The 16,724-nt window shown below is 36.7% G+C and overlaps 1 long non-coding RNA gene and 1 pseudogene across 2 annotated transcripts in view; one reads left to right on the forward strand and one right to left on the reverse strand.

The window, feature by feature from the left end:
* LOC127489227 (uncharacterized) overlaps nt 1–16,724 on the reverse strand; it is a 246,948-nt gene that overhangs the window by 169,824 nt on the left and 60,400 nt on the right. The gene's annotated exons all lie outside the window — the stretch shown is intronic.
* LOC127489956 (NADH dehydrogenase [ubiquinone] 1 alpha subcomplex subunit 6 pseudogene) lies at nt 5,105–5,514 on the forward strand (annotated as a pseudogene).

Raw genomic sequence — 16,724 nt, forward strand, 5'->3', positions numbered from 1 at the left:
TAATACAAGTAGGCTATGGTGCACTATGTGCATCTGATACTAGAGTAATTACTAGGACAGCCACAGAGTTACATATTCAAACACAGTATAAATATAACAAGATAGAAAAATACAAATGCTTGACCCAAGAACAGGACAAAATATATAAGAACTAGACACAAAATAAACAACTAGAAGGGAATTTTTAAAAGTTATATGAAGGACTTTTTAAAGAATTCTCAGAGAATGTGTATCTTAAGAAAGATATGCATGGACTTCAAAATTCTTTTGCACCAAAGAAAACTTATCTTTTAATTTCATCTTTCCATTAACTCTTTGAAATAGCCTATTCTGTTAATCATTAACATGTCAATAATGTTTTTACATAAAAATAGTCTCTGGGGCAGGTGGGCCAGGTGTTTAGCATAGCAGTTACAGCACTCACATTCCACATTGGATTACCTGGGGAGACCCTGGGAGGCAGCAGTAATGATCAAAGCAATTAGGTTCCTGACATTCATATTGGAGACCTGGAATTTGTTCCTGGCTCCTGACTCTGGCTCCAGTTCAACCTCAGTCATTTTGGGGAGTTGGGGAGTAAACCCTCTCTTCTCTCCTTCCCTCTCTCTCTCTCTCTTTCTTCCTGTCAAATAAATAAATATAATTTTATTAGAAAGTGGGCACAGGTGCTGTGGTACAAGTGGGCACAAGTGTTGCTGAGGTGCTCACATATCATCTCAGATATGACATGATGATATGATATGATATGATATGATATGATATGATATGATAGTTCAGGCTCCTCTGATTCCAATCTAGCTCCCTGATAAAAGCATTGTGGGAGGCAGCAGATGATAGCTGAACTACTTAGGTCCTTGCCATCCAGTTGAAGATACTTAGATTTTGTTTCAGGCTCCTGGATTTAGCCTGGCCCAGGCCTACTATTGCAGATATATGGGGAGTGAACCAGAAGGATCTAAATTATCTGTCTCTGCCTCTCTCATGTGTACACTCTTGCTCTCTGACTTTCAAATTAAAAAAAAAAAGTATTTTTAAGTGAAAAAAAACCTCAATATATAGTTTAAGAACAAAGATATTTATGTGTGTGTGTTTGTATGACCCAATACATTTTTCTCACAAGAAATTCACTGAAAACTCAAGACTACACATATATAAATGGAAGATAAAAAGAATAGAAAAATATATAATGCTCACATTACTATTTTAAAGCAAGACTGGCTATCTTATTACCAGATACAGTAGATTTCAGAATGAAAAAATATTATTTGATAAAAAGGGGACGTTTTCAATGATCAATCCACCGAAAAGACAGTGATCTTAAATATGCTTGCACAAAACAACAGAGCTCCACAATACATTGAAGCGCAATTATACCTCCATCATAATCCCTGAACATAAGCATATGCTATTCTACATGGCAAAGAGGAGTTGTGGGTGCAGATGGAATTAAAGCTGTTAATTATTCAGCTTTAGGAAGATAAATTACCCTGGATTATCCAGGTGGGTCTGATGCAATCAGATAGGTCCTTAAGGAAAGACAGAAGAGTGGGTTGGAGATGTGAGACAACAGAATAAGAGGCAAGAAGAATATGCATGTGGTACCAAGGATAGATTAAGCCTCTCCTTGGGTTGCCTGCATCCCATATTGGAGTATCAGTTCAAGTCCCAGCTACTCTGCTTCCAATCTAGCTCCATGCTAATATATCTCTGGAGGTAACACATGATGGCTTAAGTGCTTGGGTCCTTGCCACACCCATGGGAGGCCCAGATGGGGTTTCTGGCTTTGGTCTTGGCCAGACCTGGCTGTTGCAGCCATTTGAGGGGTAAACCTGAGGATGGAAGATCTCTCTCTCTCTTTCCCTCTCTTTCTCTCTTTGTCTCTCTTTCTCTCTGTGTGTGTCATTTTTTATTTAAGTACATGAGAAATAATAAATAAACATTTTTGGAAGAAGAAAAGGCAGGAGAAATTCAAAGCATGAAAGTATCTTTGCCTGCCAGTTACTAGCTTTGAAGATGGAGAAAGCAAGCCAGACACCCAGGAGTGCACACAGCCTGCTGAAGCCGGCAATTGCCCTTACTCAATAGCTAGCATGCAAATGGGAGCCTCAAAACTACAAAAGTAACTGTTCTTACAGCAGCAAGGAAAGGATTCTACTCTAGAGTCCCCGAAAAGGAGCAAACTGTTCTGCCACTTTGGTTTTAGCCCAGAGAGAATCATCTGAGACTTTCAACCTGAAAATCTACCAGAGAAAATATTTGTGTTGTATTAAGTCATTAAATTTGTGATAATTTGTGGGAAACTAATACATACATGAAAAAAAAAACTGACAGAAATTAAAGAAGAAAGATACAAATCAATAGTTATAGTTGGACTTCACTGCTCTATCCTCAGCAACTGATTGATAAAACTGACAGAAAATTAGTAAAGATAACAATTAATAGGATCTAAATGACATGTGTAGAATTCTCCACTGTGTTCATGGATGTTCTCAAGCATGCATGGAACTTTCATCAAGATAGACCATATCTTTGATCATAAAACAAACATTTACAAATTTATAAGAATTGAAATCATATAAAGACTCTTCCCATATCGTAACTGAATGAAACTAGAAAATAGCAAGATAAAGATAACAGGAAAAGCTTCAGACAAGTAGAAATTTTAAAACACACTTCTAAACAACTCGTGAGTCAAAAAGAAAGTCTAAAATGAAGCTGAAAATGTAAAGAATTGAATAAAACATAACAAAGTTTGTGGAATGCAACTAAAGCAGTGCTGACACAGAAATTTATAGCCCAAAATGCTTCCATTAGAAAAGGGGAAAGGTTCAAACTAATAATCCTCACTCCTATTTAAAGAAACTGGGAGAAGAAGAACATAACAAGCTAAGGGAAGCCAAAAGAACAAAGTAATAGAAGCAACAGCAGAAGTCAAGTAAGTCAATAAAGGTAAAACAACAGGAAATGCAAAGGCTAATGCTTGAAAAATCCAATCTAATTAATCAAACTCCTGCAAAACTGCCATACATATCTGGCAATAGGCTACTTTTAAAATACAGTATATTCCAAAATTCAATGGTAAAGCCAAAAACAATCTAACTGTGGAACAAGCAAAGGACATGAAATAGACATCTTACTGAAGGGTACAGACACATGACCAAATAGCCACTCTACAATAAAAATATTTATTCAAAATAATGACCAAGAAAGTGCAGTACACATTTTCATATTACTTTGCATGTTCTCAAACACTGTAAATCTCAAACACTGTAAAAACAGTAACTGAGGTTACCTTTGACCTTCTTATAATCTATTTCAATTGTCAAAGACCAGACTAGAATTGCACCATAAGAAAATTCCCAAACAATGACCCCCTAAACTTTAAATTACAGACACAGATATGTTCTGAAGTTAAAAAAATAATAAATATATTTTTAAAAATGTGTGTGTTTATTTTCATTCATTTAAGACAGATATACAGAAAGAGAGGCATCTTCCATCCTCTGGTTCACTCCCTCAAATACCTGCAACTCACAGGGCTCAGCCAGGTCAAAGACAGAAGACTGAAACTCAATCCAGGTCTCCCATGTGGGTGAACAGAACACAGTGTGCACAGTAGCAGGAAACTGGAGTTAGAATCGGAGCATGGACTCAGGCCCAGGTATTCTGATATGAAATGTCGGCATCCTAAGCAGCATTTTTTTTTATTTGAGAGGCAGATTTCTAAGCAGCATTTTTTTTTTTTTTTTGGTGCAGACAACTCTTTTATTTGCCAATTTAATTTCCTCTGCATAAATTCCAAAGAGTGAGATGGCTGGGTCATGTGATAGGGCTATATTCAGGTTTCTTTTTTTTTTTAACTTTTATTTAATGAATATAAATTTCCAAAGTACAGAATATTGATTACAATGGCTTCCCCCCCCATAACGTCCCTCCAACCCACAACCCTCCCCTTATTCACTCCCTCTCCCCTTCCATTCACATCAAGCAGCATTTTAACCATTGCAACACACACTTGTCTATTCACATTTTAGTACAGAAAAATAACTCAAATCTGTTCTTGGTCTTTTTGCAATAATCGGGCCTAAGCATTAGCCTCTTATTAGGCAAAAAATCCCTCTATAACTAAGCCATTCTGACAGAGCTCTTCAAAGTCACAGAAATGTCAAAGGAGTTGACCAATGAAGCAGTCTTTTCCAAAGGAGAGATGAACAATGGCCAAGACAATGTGATTGCAGCAGCCTGGAGCTCTCACATACAACTTGGTCTTCCTGTGGGGTCCTTGAGATGATTTCCATCCCGCCGTGGGTATTCGTTTTGGATGATTTTCTTGGAAAATATTCACATTGATCTTTGCTTTATTCCATTGCTTCTCTAAGAAAAACTTAAAAACTGACCTTGGGCTCAAGCAACTTCTAATGTGTCACATATGGAGGCTGAGAGATAAAGCTCTGTCTGTGGTTGAGAGGAGGAGTAATCCTGCCAAGCACTGTTCTCAGAAGCACTGGTGATAGAATAATGACAACTGTCTCTATTAGTCAAGTGCTTTACATTGACCAAGTGCTTCCACATATGTTATAGCATTGGATTCTCAGGAAAATGCCCTGAGGTAGGCAAGCAAATATTACTTTCATTATTTTTCTCAAATGGAATAAACAAAGCTCTCAAATCTAAGTGCTTCATCAAAATCAATTGACCAGGAAATATTATAAATAACAATGAGATTCACATATCATTCATAACATTAAAGAAGATTTTGAAGATAAAAAAATCCTTCCATGTGCCAGACAGCATCCTAAAGGACTTGATCTAAATTTGTGAATTTTTAAGATTGTTTCCAAAAATATTTGCATTTTATATAACCTTCAAAATTACAGTACTTTATCACGTTTTTTATATTTATTATATAATAACAATCTGATCAGGTTGTGGCCTGATCTTTACACATAGGTTGCCATTCTATAAAGTGGAGATTGTAATTTATTTCACTATTCTCCTTCTAGGTATGACTGTTCTTTTCTTTGATTGCTTATTTACTTGGGATTATTTCTTAGGTCTCTGAAATTTTGTCAAAGAGTTTGAAGATTCCAGATAGTGCAGAGAGATGGCCGAGAGTGGCCTCCCTTAGGCTGCTGCTGCTGCTAACGCCTCAGTGACATTCATCTTCAGCTGGGACAGCCAAGCAGAGAATGAGTGAGCTCCACTCTGCCTGGTGCTGGGAGGTGCTGAACACAGTGCACTTATTCCAGCTGATGTCACCATGAAACAGAGACAGGAGAAAGAGAAATGATTATAAAGAGTGCATGTTACAGACCCCAGGGTGGTTGATATTCTGGTCATTAAGGGAAACACAGAAGTGGAGGAAACAATTAAAACATGGAAGCAGCAGACACAGGCGTTGTGATTCTTCCATGAAACAGAAACACCAAGGCCAAAGGTTTCCTATCCAGGTTCTATGTCAGCCATAACCAACACAGAAGTCAACTCAATGGAAAGGTGCATGTTGCTATTTAATTATTTTAAATAAAATATTATACAACAAAATCATGTCACTTCTCTAAAGTACAGCATAAAAACTTGTATTGAGACAAGCATAGTGTCTAAATTTTAAACACAAGCTTATCATAATTCTAAGAACATTGCTAATTACCATATTTAAGTTGGTTAAGTACAGTTGTAACTGTTCATTTGGAAAATATTCACATAACATCATGTTTTATTTTCAATATTCCTTCAATTTCACTTCCTGTTGAATAACATCTTTTCCTTTGTCTACTGAGAAATGAGCATTTTCATATGTTTGAGCTATTTTTTATTAAAATTAAACTTTTTCATAACAAAGTTTTTCAACATTTTTAAATTTAAATTTTCATTAAACATATGTTTTCCTTTTTGGAATCTTCTGTAGCTTAAAATCATAGGAAATTTCCTCTTCGTTCTCTCTGCTGTTTCATTCTGATTGAAATTTACAATAATGTCCTGACTCTATTTTGACAAAGAATATCTTAAAGTAGCCTTTTAAAAAAATTATTATTTGAAAAAATAGAACAACAGGGAGAAGGAGTGAACTTCTATTCTCTGATTCACTTCCCAAATACACACAACAGCGCGGGATGAGCCAGCTTCAAGCAAAGAGCTGGGAATTTAAACTGGGTCTTCAACATGAGTGGCAGCTTCCCACTAATGTGCACCCTGGGAGGCAGCGGGTGATATCTCAAGTACATTAGTAGGAAGCTGGAATCAGGAGCTGAGCTGGGACTCAAATCCAGGCACTCCAATATGGTACATGGATGTCCCAAGCGGCATTTCAACCAGTGTGCCAAACGCCTACCCCAAAAATGTTAGTTTTTGATTTTTCACTTTTAGGCATCATCTCGACTTAACAAGATGGGAGAATTTGACAACTACTTTCTTATACTCCAATACTGCACACTTGGAACCACCCATATCCTTCTCCCAGTGAAGTTATATATGTATGTTGTTTAGGTGAATCTATTAAGGATATGTAAATGTCATTTACAAGTGAGCCACGCAGTAAGCTATAATTAGTTTTCCTGTCTGACATAAATTCAGTTCTCCCTGGATCCAATGGATGCCTTGTTTATTTTTGTTTTCTCGTTGCCTGTGTTATTATGACTAATTCACCCCAAAACTTTTCCCTAGTGTTCAAATACATCCAGTTTTCTATCAATTTCATCTTCTTGGAAAATTTTTCTTCCAGAGCATCTGACTTGCTCCAATCTGGACTCCTTAGGCCTGTTGCACAGTTTCATCCTAGCATTTCTTTTCACCACCTCTCATAGTTAGAGCAGGCTACAAAGATTCAACAATTCGACTCCCAGCATAGAAACATACCTTGGGCATGCAACAATCCAAGATGGTGGTCCTTTGTTAGTTGCTGCCTCTTCTTGATATAGTGATTTAGGTGATTTAGGGATCCAGGTGTTTTTAAAGACCATTATGTGGGGCCCTGGTGCACTAGGTTAACCCTCCGCCTGTGGTGCCGGCATCACATATGTGCTCTGGGTTCTAGTCCTGGTTGCTCCTCTTCCAGTCCCGCTCTCTGCTGTGGCCCGGGAAGGCAGTGGAGGATGATCTGAGTGCTTGTGTCCCTGCACCCGCATGGGAGACCAGGAGGAAGCACCTGGCTCCTGGCTTCGGATCAGTGTAGATCCAGCCTTTATTTATTTATTTATTTGAAAGTCAGAGGTACACAGAGAGAGGAGAGGCAGAGAGAGAGAGAGAAAGGTCTTCCATCCGATGGTTCACTCCCCAGATGGCCACAATGCCCAGAGCTGTGCCGATCCGAAGCCAGGAGCCAGGAGCTTCTTCCAGGTCTCCCACATGGTTACAGGAGCCCAAGGACTTGGGCCATCTTCCACTGCTTTCCCAGGCCATAGCAGAGAGCTGGATCAGAAGTGGAGCAGCTGGGTCTCAAACTGGCGCCCATATGGGATGCTAGCGCTTCAGGCCAGGGCATTAACCTGCTGCACCACATCACCGGCCCCCCTAAAGTAGCTTTTAAAACAAGCATTTCTTTACTTGAAAAGTAGAGAGATGGAGCGAGGGTGAGGGAGGGAGGGAGAGAGAGAGGGAGAGGAAGAGATCTTAATCGGCTGGTTCATTCCCCCAAATGCCTGTAATAATCAGACTGACCCAGGCTGAAGCCAAGATCCAGAAACTCGATCTAGGTTTTCCACATGAGTTTCAGGAGACCAGGTACTTGGGCAACATCTGCTGCTTCCCCGATGCATTAGCAGAGTAGCAAAAGTCAAATTAGCACTTTGATATGGGATGCATGCACCCCAAAAGACAGCTTAAAGGCAGCACCACAATGCCTGCCCTCTAAAGTAGCCTTTGAAAAAAAGGTGCACAAGAGGTAATGTTTTGTTGATACTGACTATCTAAAAATGTCTTTATTCTACTTTTACATTTAATTGACAGTTGGAGTAGAGGAAACTTTTTCCTTGGAAATTCAGAAGACCTCTTGATTAAAGTTCTAAAAGCATTGCTTTGATCTGCAGACTTCATAGCTATTCTGTACATAATGTTTGCATGTCTGATCTTTTTGCCTCTTTGGGAACCTCAGCATTTTCTCTTAACCACTGACATTCTGAAGTAGCATGATATGGTTCTTCTACTTTAATCCATTTTGCCAAGTACCTGCTGTGACTCCATTGTATAATCTGTCTCCTCCGGTTCTGGGATATTTCTTGATAATTTTCTTTTGTACTGGGTTTACTTTGTCTATTTATAACTACAGTTTTAGATATTGATCCTCATAAGATGATCTTCTAATATTCTTATTTTTCTTCTATTCACATCTCTATTTGTTTTAATTTTTTGTAGAAATTCTCATCATTAGCTTTCAAAATTTCCAAATATTTTCTTATATTGTGCAATTTTAATTATCACAAACTTTTTCTTGGAGTCATATTATTCCTTTTTGTGACATACTATTCTTGTCCCATTGATGCAATCTATTCTTAAAACTATTTGGTATAAAATGACATTGATAATATCTTTATCTTCCTAAATAATCTGTCTCACTAACAATGTTGCTTTCTATTTATTTATTTTAGTATCTAGCTTTTAATTTAGAGATTTTTCTAAAATACCTAGGGATATTTTCTTGGCAGTCTGCCTATGTTTAAGAGATAATTTGTAATGGCTGATTGCAACTGCTAGCACTTGTCAACTTTGGATTTCACTTTAAAGAGTTATCTGACAGAAATATTTCATTGAAGAAAGCATGAATGTGTCTTCAGTTTTTTTTGTTGTTGTTGTTGATCACTTGAAATTTGCATAGAATAATCTTCTGGATTCTTAAGGAAACTATAAGCCAGGCTCCCAGAACCAAGTTGGAAGAGCACAGCACAAGAGAACCCACCATTCAGTATACAAACTGATGAATTCTCCCAATCTGCAGTAAGATTCTCATTCCTTCAAGGAGCACTGATATTCCCAGCGCAGAAATACTCAGCTTCACCCCTGGTGAATACACTCACAGTCTTCTTTCAGAGACAGAGAGAAGAAGTTCTCCAGCTGCACAGAAGGGAGGGAACCTGGTGATTTACCTGAGGATTAAAGCGGAATTTAATCCAACTTCTTGTTTTCAACACACTCCATTTTCTCCACTGCAGAAGTACTTGGTGCTGACAACTTCTGAGACTCTTGAGATATCGTGATGTGGCCTGGTAGCTATTCAGCTTTCTCTACTGTTGAACTGGAGTTCAATTTTCTCACATTGGCTGAGTGTATTAGCAGCCATCTTTTGCTTTCCATCTTCTCAAATTTGCTACTCTTGCCATTTCTTAATTTCTCTGGAATTTGAGGGGTTTTATCTTCAGAAAATCTTTTAGTACCATTTAGTGGGGTTTCATGAGACTGGAGGTAAATAGTCAACCCTTGATCATCAATGTAGACAATTTTAATATAATTTTTCATTTTCCAAATTGCCATCCTATCAAACGGTATTATTAATCGCACAAATAATCCTTATTTTATTGTTTTGAGTATTTCTTGACATATGAAAGGCTAATTCTATTTCTGGAATTCTTACTCTAATCAACTACTAAATTTTATACCAATATGATAAACCATAACACTTTTCCTGTTCAGAATACACTAGTATATTCAATAGTTACTCCGTACAAACTAGTGTTCTCTACTTTTCACTCCATCTATTCAGGTAAGTTACGGGGAAAAAACTCTATTACAACTCATCATGCAAGTAATGTGCCAGTAATAACACATGTAATTTTTTTCCCAGCTTAAAAGATAGACATGTTCTTAAAATTAGTTCCAAATTCATTAATCACTCTTGTTCCAGTTTAAGTCAGCCAAACATATTTCTATTCCAGGCCTAAAGATTAGAAATCTCCTGGGCTGACAGTTCATGGAACATGACCCCTCCATTCTGCCTAAATCTTTTCCAACCAGAAACATACAAACAGACACAAAACTACACATGCACCTCCCTGAGTCATATGGAGCTGAGATTTCTCCCCTTTGAAGCTTACTGATAGTTACTGTTTCAGAATATGATAACTTGTCAGGCATGGACTTTTACAATATCAGCAATATCTCCTTACCACATAAAAGATTAGAAAGGAAATCATATCTGTATATTTCCATGATAATAAGTACATCATGATGTTATTTCTAATCTTCTGATATTCCCCCCATGTATGTTCTTAAATATCTTCCTCCTACCAAGTATTGCTTACTGCTGAAGTGCATCCTATACCCAGCTCTTCACTTACCATAATGATCTGTTCCCAAGTATAAATGAAATTTGCACATTCAGAATTGATTTTTCTTGCAATTTAGAATTGTTCAGGAAAAATATGTGTTTTTACTCCAGTTGTAGTCTCAACACATTGAGGAAATAAATATCAATTTTAAAATCATCTCTGAGCTATACCTAACAAAAATATACTCACTAGACTCAGCAACTCTTGGTCTTCTCCAATGGGTCCTGGGTGCTAAAACTCATTATATGTAGTTGTCTGTGTAGCCAAGATGTATGGGTCAGAACAAGGACTAATGGTTTCACGGGAGAATAACACACATGTTTCCTAAGGAAGGTGTTGAGAAGGAAGCTGAATAGCAACTTTTACAAAGAATAAGAAATAGTTTCGTATTTATGAGAAGTATTACAGTATACTTGACACTCTTAAGGATATTTCAGTCATTTCTCAAAGAGGTTTGTAGCAGTTTTAAACTGTTCTGCTTCTTATTCTAGGTCTTACTAATCTTCAAGGCTGATTGTATGATTTTCGGTTTATTCTTCTGATCAGTCCAAGACATTAAAACAATGGTGTGAACTTATTGGAACATTCCTATCCTAATCTCACTGGAAAAGCATAAAGTTTTTAATGGCCTATTTATGGTTCTTAAAAATTTGATTTAGGGTGGGAAATACTGGACTAAGCTACTTTTCTGCAGTCAAAAGTACATACCAAAAAGAAGATAGTTTCTGAAAATTAGTAGAGTAGGGTCCAAAAATAAAATGGAATCCAAATGTTTGCTAAAAGACTAGGCAGAGTCAATTTTCTTAGCCCACCCCACCCGCTCCCACTACCACTCCCACCAACAAGAGATTCTCAAAGAGAAGTTTTAAAATACTGAGAGTAATAAGAGTCATGAAAATAGGTGATCTTCATAATAGAAAAATTAAATAAAGTTAAGGTAAAAATCAAGGGGGTGGTCACGAGTGGCCTGATCTTTCCCCCACCAAAAATAAGACTTCTCTACACTCCAGCTGTGTGATTTTGTTGACTTTGAAGACAGTCATCAGAGAATGAGTAACACCAGTCTTTCCATTTCAAGGTCTCTGAATTCTTTCCTTTTGGCCTTCACTTCAGAGGCATCCAAGAACAATACACATCCCAATTATCCCCTGGGCTCCTGGGCCAAATCTACACAGTATTCCATTTTAGGAAATGGGCTTCTCCAGGTCTTTTCTCTGCTTTTTCTCCTGCTTAGACATATTTGCCCAATTAGAAGAGATAATAAAAACATTTACATATATTTGTCTGGCATGGTTCACACATGGACAAACAAGTCTTCTTGATTAAATAACAAAGCACCAGGTACGGAAATGTCCTTATCCAGGTCATTTTCCCTAGCTTCTGCAACAGAGTCTGCACAGGAACTTTTGCCATTGTCCCAGTCAGTTAACAGAGCCATTTGATACAACTGAATAATAAGATTTCAGAGCCAGCTAATTATGTGCAGAATAAATGGAAGGTTGTGCTAAATTTTGTATTATAACACAATTGCCAACAAATAATATTTATCTCTCAGGAAAGACTGGGGGTAGTGGGGAGCGGGAAATGAGGAAAGAGAGAGAAGGGTGCACATGAGTCAATCTTTGGAAAAGTCTGAATAAATAATAATCAAACTAATGGCAACTAGAAGGAAACACCCTAATGATTCTGGACTAGTAAAGCCTTAGAACAAACATAAATAGAGTTTTAAGATTTCAAATTTTAAGACAGACCTTCCAAACTAAACACACACACACACACACACAGAGATAGAGAGAGAGAGAGAGAGAGAGAGTTTCTATTTTGTTAGTCCTAGAGCAGCAACAAGAATCAATGAATCCATAGGGGACAGATATGACTATAACAGAGAGTGAGAGAATCTCCACTTGATAATAAAAATCAAGGTGCTTATTTGGAAGTCCAATGGTAGAAGTCAGGTTTTCTCCTTTGGCACTGTGGTTTAGAAGAAACAACGCACTTCAGATTCGGTCTCTGCCATACTAATTGCTAGTAAAAGACTCGGGCAAGTCACTTAATTTCTTAGTAAGAGATATATTATGTATAAAATGGAGATGATATTAAACTTCATTGACCACTGTGGAGAATTAAATGAGATAAGCTCTAAGAAGGCATTGCATGGATTTAAATATATGCAATGTTAATAACACAAGAAATTCAAATCTTATACATGCATATACCATTGGTGAGAATACAATATACTCTTTATAAACCTTCTTAAGACAATTTATATAAAAAGTAATAAGCTTCTCATACCACTCAGCCATGTCATAGGTAAGTCAGTACTCAGGTATCAGAGAAAGAGCTGCAGGAAATATGTCACCAGACCATTCCGCAGGGCAGCCTCTAAAACCTTGCCCATGGCTAGCACTCCAAATCACTCAAATATCTAATGTGGTTGCTGACTGCATCCCACGACAATCTTTAGCCTATTATAATATCATTACAATAAAATCACTATGGCTGACACTCCCACTTCCAGCATGCACCTGACACCACGGCACTTCCAAGACTTCTGAAAAAGGCCGGAAAATGGGCAGTATCCAATTATCTGGAAATTTCTGCCCTTTCCTGGAAAGCACCATCCTCTATTCCTCCAGATCACATAAAACGATGATTCTAAACCTCATGTGTTACAGCTCACTCAGAGAATGCCTACAGTCCAATCTTTTTTTTTTTAAGTTTTATTTGATGAATATAAATTTCCAAAGTACAGAATATGGATTACAATGGCTTCCCCCCATAACTTCCCTCCCACCTGCAACCCTCCCCTTTCCCACTCCCTCTCCCCTTCCATTCACATCAAGATTCATTTTCAATTCTCTTTCTATACAGAAGATCAGTTTAGCATATATTAAGTAAAGATTTCAACAGTTTGCTCCCACACAGAAACATAAAGTGTTAAGTACTGTTTGAGTACTAGTTATAGCATTAAATCAAAATGTACAGCACATTAAGGAAAGAGATCCTACATGAGGAGTAAGTGCACAGTGACTCCTGTTGTTGACTTAACAAATTGACACTCTTGTTTATGGCATCAGTAATCACCCTAGGCTCTTGTCATGAGCTGCCAAGCCTATGGAAGCCCCCTGAGTTCACCGACTCTGATCATATTTAGACAAGGCCATAGTCAAAGTGGAAGTTCTCTCCTCCCTTCAGAGAAAGGTACCTCCTTCTTTGATGACCTGTTCTTTCCACTGGGATCTCACTCATGGAGATCTTTCATTTAGGTTTTTTTTTTTTCTTTTTTTTTTTTTTTTTTCAGAGTGTCTTGGCTTTCCATGCCTAAAATACTCTCATGGGCTTTTCAGACAGATCCGCATGCCTTAAGGGCTGATTCTGAGGCTAGAGTGGTGTTTAGGACATCTGCCATTCTATGGATCTGCTGTGTATCTCACTTCCCATGTTGGATCATTCTCTCCCTTTTTGATTCTATCAGCTAGTATTTGCAGACACTAGTCTTGTTTCTGTGATCCCTTTGGTTCTTAGTCCTATCATTATGATCAATTGTGAACAGAAATTGATCCCTGGGACTAGTGAGATGGCATTGGTACATGCCACCTCGATGGGATTGAATTGGAATCCCCTGGTATGTTTCTAACTCTACCGTTTGAGGTAAGTCAGCTTGAGCATGTCCCAAATTGCACATCTCTTCCCTCTCTTATTCCCACTCATATTTAACAGCGATCACTTTACAGTTAAGTTTCAGCACTTAAGAAGAATTGTGTATTGATTACAGTATTCAACCAAAAGTATTAAGTAGAACAAACAAAAAAAATACTAAGAGGGATAACATATTAAGCTGCTCATCAACAGTCAGGGCAAGGACTGATCAAGTCACCGTTTCTCATAGTGTTCATTTCACTTTAACAGGTTTCCTTTTTGGTGCTCAGTTAGTTGTCACCAATCAGGGAGAACATATGATATTTGTCCCTTTGGGATTGGCTTATTTCACTCAGCATCATGTTTTCCAAATTCCTAACAGGGATCACAGTCCAATCTTGAGTGTGTGCTTTAGCTGTGTATCATCCTTGAATTCCTTTGTGCATGCAAACCTGCTCCACACAGATAAGTTTAAATATACAAATTTATTCTAAAAAATAATCAGGTTCAGCTAATACTTTATTCCTAAATGTAAGAGAGTACTTCCAAAAATTTGTGGGAAGATGGAATTTAAAAACTAACTAATTTTGGTGCAAAAGAATTAAAGTTAAATCCATGCATAGGTTTTTTTTTTTTCCCCTATTATGAACTTTCCATTAACTTTTTGATGACCTGGCATATCGCATTGGGATTCTGGTTGGCATTTCCCTGACCATTAGTGATTTTGAGCATTTTTTCATTTACTCATTTTTTCATCTTTAATTGGATTATTTGTTTTGTTGGTAGTGGTTTACTGTTGTTGATTTTTTGAGTTGTTTGAGTTTCATGTATATGCTAGAAATTAATCCTTTGACAGATGAGCAGTTTGCAAATGTTTTTCTCATATTCTGTGGATTGTCTCTTCACTCTGCTTAGCATCTCCTCTGCCATAAAGAAACCTTTTAACTTGACACAGTCCCATTTGTTAATTTTTGCTTTTGTTGCCTATGCATTTGGGGTCATATACAAAAACTCTTTGTCCAGTGAGTATCTGGAAGCATTTCCCTTATATTTTTTATTAGTTTCAAAAATTCTAGTAACAGGATTAAGATTCTGTCTGTTCTTTTAAACTATCCTAAGTGATGGGCACATGCTGATATCACATGCTAATCCACCTCAGTCAAGGTTTTTCTGTGTTGTGTAACTGGTCTAGGTAATAAAGTTTTATGAATCTCAAAGTATTTGACCCATTTCAAGTTGATTATTGTATATGATGACAAATGGAGGTCTAACATGTTCAGCATCATTTATTGACAAGCATTTCCTTTCTCTTTTTCATTGTTAAAATCAGTTGGCTGTGAATCCATGTATTTATCTTTGGGTTATCTATTTTATTCAATTTGTCTACATGTTTATTTTTATGTCAATATAATACTGTTTTGATTATTATAGCTTTGTAGTATGTTGAAGTCAGGTATAATAATGTCCTCAGCTCTCTTCTTGCCCAGGATTGCTTTGGCTACTTCAGGTTTTTGTGGTTCTGCATGAGTTTTGTGCTTTTTTTTCTAGTTCTGTAAAGAACATTTTTTGGTTTCAATGGGGATTACACTGAATTTGTAGAACACTTTGGGTAGTATGGGCATTTTAACACTACTAATTCTTACAGTCCATGGACATAGGATGTCTTTCTATTATTTTGTGTCCACTTTCATATTTTCCTTCAGTACTTTGTAGTTTTTATTATAAAGGTCATTCTTTTCCTTGGATAAACTTATCCCTACTATTTGTTTTAACTCCTGTGAGTTGGATTGCTTTTTTAAATTATTTGTTAGCAATTTAATTACTGCTGTATAAAAAGGCTATTGACTTCTGTATGTTGAGTTTATATCCTGTGATTTTATTGAAATCATCTATGAATTCTAACAATTTTGTGGAGTCAGTTTTTTCTATGTTTAAAATCATGTTATCTGAAAACAAGAATAATTTGACCTTCTTTCCAATTTAGATGCCCTTTTGTGTCTTGTGTAATTTTTGTGTATATTTCCAATATAATATTGAATAAGAGTAGTGAAGATAGACTTGTCTTGCTGATGATATTAAATAGCATTATTTTATCTTTTCATTGTTCAGTATGATGTAGTCTGCAGTTTTGTCACATATTGCCCTTATTCTTCTGAGGTTCATTTCCTCTGTATCTAAGTTTTAAAAAGTGCTTTTCATTTTTAAAGATGAACAAATAAACAAATATCATGTATATCATATATACAGATATAGGGACATAGGATACTTCCCACCCTCCTTCTTCCTTCTTATGCTGCCACCCTCCCTCCTCCTTCCTTTCCCATTCCTTCCATTAATTTTTACAATGATTTACTCTCAGTCTGTTTTATATGCATAAGATTAATCCTACAGTAAGTAAAGAATCCAACAATTAGCAAAAAGAAAAAAAAAAAAACATGATTCCTCAACAGTAATGACAAGGGATGCAAATAGTCATCAAATCTCAAAATGTCAATTTCAATCATATACATTACATTTTTGATATTCTATTAGCTATCAGTGAAAACATATTGTATTTGTTCTTTTGGAACTGGTTTATTTCACTGAGTATAATGGTTTCCAGTTGCATCCGTTTTGTTGCAAAAGACAAGATTTCATTCTCTTTATGGCTGAGTAGTATTCCATTATATATATATTTTTTTCAATTCTCTATCCAGTCATATGCATATTTCAATTTCTTTATCCATTCGTCAGTTGATGGACATTTAGATTACTCAATATCTTACCTATTGTGAAGTGAGCTGCAATAAGCATAGCGGTACAGATAACTCTTTCATATACTGATTTCAT

This window comes from Oryctolagus cuniculus, chromosome 2, assembly GCF_964237555.1.
Source record: "Oryctolagus cuniculus chromosome 2, mOryCun1.1, whole genome shotgun sequence".
Classification (NCBI taxonomy): domain Eukaryota; kingdom Metazoa; phylum Chordata; class Mammalia; order Lagomorpha; family Leporidae; genus Oryctolagus; species Oryctolagus cuniculus.